General features: G+C 36.4%; 1 long non-coding RNA gene across 1 annotated transcript; it reads left to right on the top strand.

Annotated features, from left to right (window-relative positions):
• The first annotated feature begins 2,292 nt into the window (after window positions 1-2,292).
• On the top strand, window positions 2,293-4,113 carry LOC143555084 (uncharacterized). The gene is made up of 2 exons (XR_013139147.1): window positions 2,293-2,344; window positions 2,469-4,113. It is a non-coding gene; the product is annotated as an uncharacterized LOC143555084 (long non-coding RNA).
• Window positions 4,114-8,792: the final 4,679 nt, after the last annotated feature.

Genomic DNA, 8,792 nt, shown 5'->3' with positions numbered 1-8,792 from the left:
ACGATTAAAATTTAAAAGCACGCGCCTTCTTTTATAAGGGTCAAATAACTACCCACGTAACTCATCTACTTCTAGAACCGACGACGATTCGTTTCTACAGTGAAGCACAAGCACAAGTACAAGCATGATAGGTCTCAGAACCCTAACTCATCTACTTCTGAAACGGAACCAAAATGAAGAACCCTAACTCATCTACTTCTGGAACGGAACCAAGGACGAAGCAAAAGCACGACAGGTCTCAGAATGAAGATGGAACAGGTTTTACTTTATGATTTTTTTTAGCGTTTTAGGTTTACTTAATCTTAAAATGTAAGCATTTGTTTGAATCTTCTTATGTAATAATACGTTTGATAAGCGTGTTGTTGTTGTTGTAATACATATCCTTTTTTTTTAAATCTATGTATAATATTAGAGCATGTTATATGCATATGATTAGCGTGTTATGGCTTTGGTATGAGAATTTATCACTGTGATGTTTTATAAGAGTTTTCCGTTTCCTTGTGATTCATATTGTTATCCCCTACCCCCGTGTTTTATTGTATGTATGTGATTCAGTTGTTGAAAAAACCAAGACTGATAAAAGGAAGACTAAAAAATTTGCTCCGATGGGGAAAACAAAACATGATGTGGAAGCAGACTCTGATTCAGACCTTGACACAAAAATCGACAGGTTGTTGTCAAAGCGGAAACAGGTGGAACCCATCACCTCTGGCCCGAACTTTCAGCGTCCGAAAAAGAGAGCCGTTAAAGAAAAGAATCCAGCCGAGAGGGGACAACCTTTTGTTGAATTTGTAGACAAAAAAATTGATGAATAGATGTGCACCTATTCATATTGTTGATGCAGTGAAGGCAATGACCATTGCCCAAAAAACTTGTGTAGAAGAAATGGGTTTTGGGTCAATGTTAAGACTTCAAGTAACCCAAACTCCAACAACTTTGGGATATTGGTTGCTCATGAACTATAATAACCGTTTAAATGAATTGAACATTGGGAGCGGTGTTATTAAGATAACACCACAAAAAGTACATGAAGTGTTGGGGATACCAATGGGTAAGATTCCTGTTTTAGGCAAGAATAGACCAAGATTGGGGGAAGATGTTACTACAGATTTGTTCAAATCTCAATTCCTAACAAATGCAAGAATAAGTATAAAGCATGTGAAAGACAAACTGGCCGCGGATCAAGAAGTTGGTGAACTGTTTAAGATTAATTTCCTTGTGTTGGTCAACATCTGTATAGGATTTGTGACAAAATCAACAACAGTCAATCAACGATTCATCGCCGCAATTGATAAAACCTCCGATATTCCAAATATGGACTGGTGCAGCTATGTTATTGAAAACTTGAAACGACAAAGGAAGAATGGAGAGGTATCAACGTTCAATACAACGGTCCCATCACCTTCCTTGTGATGCTTTACACGTATGAATACCAGAAAAAATATGGTCCATTTGGGACTCCCGTCACAACGCCTACAGTCAACTACATAACAACTACTACCCTTAATAAGATGGAAAAATACCTGAAGAATTATGGTCCTCCCTTAGAAGAAGATGCTACTGAGGTTGCTGTTGCTGCTGCTGTGACGTTTAGTGTTGATGGGAAAGGGATTGATGCGGCTGCTGCTGCTCCTGCTGCTGTGACCGTTAGTGTTGCCGGGAAAGGACTTGATGAGACCGCTGATGCTGCTGTTGCTGATACTGCTGCTGTGACAGTTAGTGCTGCCGGGAAGAGACTTGATGAGACTGCTGTTGCGGCTGCTGCTGCTACTGCTGCTGTGACGGTTAGTGCTGCCGGTAAGCCTGGAGTTGAAGAAAACACTGCAGCTGAGGAGAAACAAGAACATGGTATTAAACTTGTTATTTTCTTGTAAAAAAAACTCTCATATCTCTTATCTCTACATGCATTTTATGTAATACAACATTATATGTAATTAAAAAACAGATGGTCAAAGTGCATCTGAAACAGATAATGCCGATGAAACAGCTGAACAAGATTTGGATGATTATGTAAGCGATTATTCACCTTTAAGTTTGCAAATGCCTATCGTGCTTGTTGACTATTATTTAACTCTATTACAACTGGCTGGGATAAATTGAAAATGTTTTTGAATTAACCCAAACTATATTTTCTTTTTACAGTCTTGGAATAAGGCAATGGATAACAAGTTGAAGAAATTTGATAAAATTTGCTCCGAGATCAACTAGTTGGTCCTTCAAGGAAAGGATAGACATCCATCAAATGAGAATATCTTTGCTAGATGTTGTGAATGGGAAAACAGATTCACTAACAATGTGGTCCCTAAAACACAAGATTCAGATGTTGGTGTCGATGTTGGTGTTGGTGGTCCAGTGGCTGCTCTAAAAGGTATTTGGGTTAAATTAATTATTAGTATAATTAAAACGCTCTTAAAACACTTATGTTGTTCTTTTAAACTTATTACATCTGTGTGATGCAGTTGATTCAGATGTTGGTGTTGGTGGTCCAGTGGCTGCTCAGAAAGGTATATCATATATGTACCAGCTTAATTATAATCACAGTTGAACATATTACATCTTTGGTTGTCGTAAAAAATGATGCAGGTGATGCAGGTCAAGAAAACAATGTCTCGTGCGCAGATATTGATGAAGATGTTAATACAGTGGTTGTGTGGGCAAAAGAGGGTATGTAATTATAAATAAAAACCAAAAGGGCAAATAAGGTATTTACTTATAGTTACAATCATTTTCAATCAAATTTAATGTGAGTTGTTTTATGTTTAACATTTGACACCGGATTGTCAACAAGTGATAGCCTGAACTCTCCATATCTTCTGAGAGAGGTTGACACATCTGCTAGTGTCACAGAAGATGAAGAAATACTTTCAGAGTATATATTTTTTTGTCTTGGAGACATTTGGGAGGAGGTCTACAAGTCCACTCACACAGAAAACTTCAAGGTGGTCTTTGAAAGCTTCTCTCCTGGCATTTATATCCGAGCCAATGCAATGGAAGCATTCATTGAATTAATGAACTATGAAGAAAAGAAAAAATCTGCAGCATCACCGTTCAGATTCTTTGCTTCAAGCAATTTTCTGGTACAAATTAATCTATTTTGTTTGTACTATTAGAAAACGCTGAATAAACGCTTTAATCATCTGCATTTTAATTATTATACAGACAAGTGACCATTATTCTGAGTCAAGGGGTTTCACAGACAAAGAAAGACTGGATGTGTTTTCATACAACATCGAAAGAGAAATGGCAAGGACTGGAATTCTATCACTCAAGGAGGTTGCTATAGTGCTCGTGCCAATTCTACAACACGATCATTTCGTTGTGGTTGCCTTCAATCTTCAAACAGGAATGATAGACTTACTTGACAATAGTGCAAACCAAGAAATACCAGCTGATGCAAAGTTTAAAAGCTTAGAAGACAAATCAAAAGAAATTAGAGAGAATTTTGAAGAAGATACGGAAAGACTCCTGATATACTGGTAAACATATATACCTTTAACCCAAAAAACATACATACCTGTTATAAAAATTGTCAAAATACTTAAATTGCTTTCTATTTTGTGTAGAGAAACGTCTTTTGCATGTATCTTAAAACAATCAAATACCCCATTACTCAGCAAATCCAAGTAGAAACAATCAATAGATTGAAGATGAGATGGAGAACAAAAAGTAATGGAATAGATTGTGGTATTTTTGCTATGAGACACATGGAGAAATATTATGGGAAGAGACCATGGCGGTGTAATCTCCAAATGGAAGGCCCTGAACAACAAAGACAACTAAAAGGGTTGAGGTTAAAGTATTTGTGCAAAATCCTCCTCTCGGATACAAACCAACACAGAAATACTCTTATCAAGAAAGCACTGCTATTCCATGAAAATGACGACACTCGTTTAACCGAAGAAGAGTTGATTGCTGAACTTAACAAAAGGCAACAAAAAATTTGAATGATTTCAAAACTGACTGCTATGTACTTTAAGATACTTGTTATGTTATGCTATGTACATTACCACTTTAAGATAATAGTTACATGTTGAATCAATGTTTTAACACATAACCAACAAATTTTATTATTACCAAAACACACATACAAACACACCATCACAAACATACAAATTTTATTACTACTAATCTCTGAATGACACACAAAAAACACACCATGAAACACCATCACATACTAATCTCTGAGTGACATAAAAAACTTCAACTTCGATTCCATTGAGCAATTCAGTTCAAGAATTGCCTTGCCCAAAAGTTTTAACTCGTCGAGCTCTCTCTGTTCTACATCAACCATAAACAAAACAGCAAGATCTCGGATACAACTAGCGGGCATCCGAGTAAGAACTTTTGTAATGAGATCCCTGGCATCCAAGCTGTTGCTAGTCTTTACAAATTCTTCGGTAAGAGTTTCCCGACAAGCTTTATCTACCTCGATTTGAGCCTCAATTCGCCTTCTGAGGGCAGCCTTGTATGATGATGATGATGATGATGATGATGATGATGATGATGATGATGACGAGCAATCCATTATTAACTAAAAATAATAATTTAAAATTATGTAGGTATATGAGTTTCACAAATGTGGTGTAGGTATATATAACCAAAATGCTCACAGACGAATAGTAACTGTAATAAAAAAACAAAAGGGTGTCCCACGCTTGGGAAACGCACCAATTTGTCTCATGTGTTTTTGTTTAATCTAGAGATTACTTGCATTTATATCACCTATCATAATTAATTGATCACAATTATACGTCACCTGTCAAAAATGCCAGGAAAAATATTATGGTAATGATAGCCTACATTAAAGTTAAGCTATATCTTACTAGATCTTACTATATCTTACTACAAATCAAACTTAACTACATTAAGTTTGGTTATTAAATCAAACTAACAGTTTTAGAAAGATAATAAAAATGAATTCTTCTGAGAAAACCGTGAAGGCCATCGTGAAAAAAATGATGGATTTTCATAAATACAAATACGACTCTCTGTTGAAGAAAGTCGAAGCGATTAGGGCTACACTCGCCGCCGAAAAAACAAACACCTTCCAATCCTGTTATAACCTCATGTTGTGGGAAGACGACATTGAGTTTCGAGCAATGGTTGCTAATTATCAGCAACAACAGTCTGAATGCTACGACTCAGTGTGTGAGACCTTGGTTGACACCATAACTACGGTGTCAACCAACATGAGTTTTAAGGAGATGGGGGCGGAGACTGTGGACAAGGCGAAGTGATGGTGATGTTAGCTTTGTTGGTCTTGGTTTATTTGTGATGTATTAATTGTAATTAATGGTACTTTTTGTATGGCATCTTTTGATGAATGGTAAATATATATTATCTTAAAATTCTTTCTTAACATGTTTTATGTATTGTAATTAAGGGTAATTTTGTGATGCATCTTTTGATGAATGTTAAATATGGATTAATGGTTCTCATCTTTCTTTGTTAAAAATGCATGTAATCAATTTGGTTAAAATATGTAATATAATTGTTCAAAAGAGTCTGTTACGCTTGCAACCCACTGCTGTACAAAGACATATATAAGTATCCTAAAACGGTAATAAAAAGCATGTGTACAACAACTCCTTTCTAAACCCTCCTATATATGTATATACTTATATATCTAGTTTTGTTTTCACTAAAAACTCCTTTTTCACCATGGAAGAAATCACATCGAGGACCACCACATCCAGTAACAGAAGCAATCGATCTCAGGTTTATTGTTTTTGTGGAGTTGAAGCCATTCAAAGAACATCAAGCACCACCAAAAATCCAGGTCGGAGGTTCTACAATTGTGCATCTCAGGTTAGTGAAATTGCAAATAAAGTTGGAATTCATCTCAGGTTACAATTGTTGACCATAAACCCTATATTTTTTTCAACTTTTAGGGCAAAAAATGTGATTTCTTTATATGGTCTGATTGTGCTTCGTCCACAAGATCTGATGTGTGCACAAGATGTACAGACATAATTCCTATCTTGATAAGGGCAAATAAGTCATTAGAGGATCAACTTGCAAGGAGTGTAGCTTCAAGGAGTGAATCCGAAAAAAAAGTAAAGTTATTGAATTTTATTTGCTTCTTGTTGTTTTTAGGTCTTTTAATTAGTTTTGTAATTAAAAGCTAAGAAACTTTGTTATGATTTTAGACCAGCTATTATGATGTATTTTTATGTTTCTGAACGCAATTAAAGGCTTAATGAGTAGTTTAGTTTGAGTGTTTCCGTAGTTTAGTTTGAGTGTTTCCAAAATCACAGTGTATTTACTTCATTAAAAAGAGGTTATTATAATATTTCATTAAAAAGAGGTTATTATCAAAAATCAATAAAAATATGTCCCTCCTGAGTTTCGAACCCGCGATATTTGCAATCTATGTTTAATCACAAGCGCCTCAACCGTTTGAGCTACACCCTGAGAACGTAATAGAACCTCTTCTAATATTTATATAGCGAAATTTATAAGTTTAAAATTTTCATTTTTACCCGCCAATTAATTGAGTTATCTTCTGGAAGACTCACAAATCAATTAGTATTGACCAAATAAAATCTCACAATCTCACCAAACCCTAATAAATGATCTGCTAGTGTATTTATTGAACTCTTATCAATCTCAATCCTACCAAACAGCTTCATTAATCTCAGGTGAGTACCAAATATTTTTGCTTTTAGTCAGTTACATTTATTGACGTTAATTATTATATATATATATATATATCGTTGATGACACAGTTAATAAAAAAATTCTTGGAAGATGGATAAGTTTTGGATGTCAGTAGGCGACAGGTGCAGTAAAGCATATAGAGATGGTGTTAAGGCATTTCTACATTTTGCAGTTCGTAATTGCAAGGAGACATCACCACCAATTTCTGTTTCATGTCCATGTGTTAAGTGTTTGAACCACATATCTCTTAGTATAGACGAGGTAGAACATCACTTGTACAGGTTTGGAATTGATAAGAATTATACTACTTGGATAAAACATGGAGAAGCCGACACCAACATTCCAACTAATTATGTTGATAATACTGGGTTTGCCTACACCTGCATTCCAACTAGTTATGATAATAATAATAATGGGTTTGTTGACGACAGCATTCCAACAGATGCCTGTGAAACTGTAGAAATAGTAAATGCTACAAAAGACAATTTCAAAGGCGACAAGAAGTATCAACAGCTTCTACAACTACTTGCTGACGCTGAGAAGCCCCTATATAAAGGATGTCTTGACTTCACCAAGTTGTCTGCATTAGTACAACTACTCAACTTGAAGAGCAAGCATGGGGTATCTCATAAGTTCGTTGATGAACTTCTGAAATTGTTAAAAAAGATGCTACCTACAGATAACGAAATGGTAAATAATATGTATGAGGGCAAAAGGATGATGAAGGCAATGGGCTCAGGATACGAAAAGATACATGTGTGTATCAATGACTGCATTATTTACTATAAGGATTACAAGGATTTGGAAGCATGTCCAGTTTGTAACAAGTCAAGGTGGAAGGTGGATGAGAAGACTAACAAAACTTACATAAACACGCTCGCTAAGGTAATGTGGTACTTTCCCATTATTCCACGATTCAAGCGTCTCTTTCAATCAAAGACCACAACAGAGAATTTAACATGGCACGCCATGAGTACCAATAAACCCGGTGTTTTACGCCACCCATCAGATTCACTAGCATGGAAAGCCATAGATGACAGGTACTCTGATACCATCGGAAGCGATCCAAGAAATCTTCGTCTAGGGATTTGCACTGATGGGGTCGACTTACATAGAGGCAACAGAAACCACAGTGTCTGGCCTGTTTTAGCAGTCATTTACAACCTTCCACCTTGGATGTGTATGAAAAGAAAATTCATCATGCTTTCCTTATTAATATCCGGAGTGCCAGGAAACAATATTGATGTGTTTTTACAGCCTTTAATTGACGATCTAGCATCTTTATTTGAGGTCGGGGAGCCAACATATGATGCATATACACAAGAAATGTTTACACTACATGCAGTTGTATTATGGACGATTAATGATTACCCTGCTCTTGGTACACTATGTGGTTGCCCTTACAGTGGATTCAAAGGTTGTGTGGTATGTCGTGGCGACACTCAGTGTGTTCGACTTTATCACACAAAGAAGCAGAGTTATGCTGCCCACAGAAGGTATTTATCACATGACCACCCTTTCAGAAAACAAACAAAGACGTTCAACGGAAAAGAGGAGATGAGAACCGCTAAAGAGCCTATGACAGGGGAAGAGATATACGACGAGGTCAAAAACATTAACAATGAATGGGGAAAGGGATTTGAATCCCTAAGTTGGAGTAAGAGGAAAAGGGATAACACAACGCCGCACCAATATTGGAAGAAGTTCAACATATGGTACCAACGGCTCAGCCATTGGAAGTATTTACCTGTCCAACATTGTATTGATTTGATGCATGTTGAAATGAATGTGGCAGAAAGTATTGTCGGGACGTTGCTGAACATTCTCGGTAGGACAAAAAACGGATTGGCAGCTAGAAAGGATTTGGAGTTTTTAGGGATTAAAAAGGATTGCAACCGAAAGTAAAAGGCAACATTACAGAACTGCCTGCAGCATGCTTCACATTATCAGCGCAAGAAAAAGACATGTTTCTTAAAACACTGTATAAACTGAAGGCTCCACTAGGGTATTGTTCTAACTTCTCTAGTTTGGTGAATATTAAAGAAAGGAAGCTACAAGGCCTTAAATCACATGATTATCACATGCTTATGCAACAGTTTCTGCCCCTTGCAATACGGTCCATCATGCCAGAA

This window comes from Bidens hawaiensis, unplaced genomic scaffold, assembly GCF_021521415.1.
Source record: "Bidens hawaiensis isolate Kalapana, Puna unplaced genomic scaffold, B.hawaiensis_p1.1 tig00017953_1, whole genome shotgun sequence".
NCBI lineage: Eukaryota > Viridiplantae > Streptophyta > Magnoliopsida > Asterales > Asteraceae > Bidens > Bidens hawaiensis.
The sequence above is the reverse complement of the archived record's forward strand: the minus strand, read 5'-3'. Positions and strand labels throughout refer to the sequence as shown.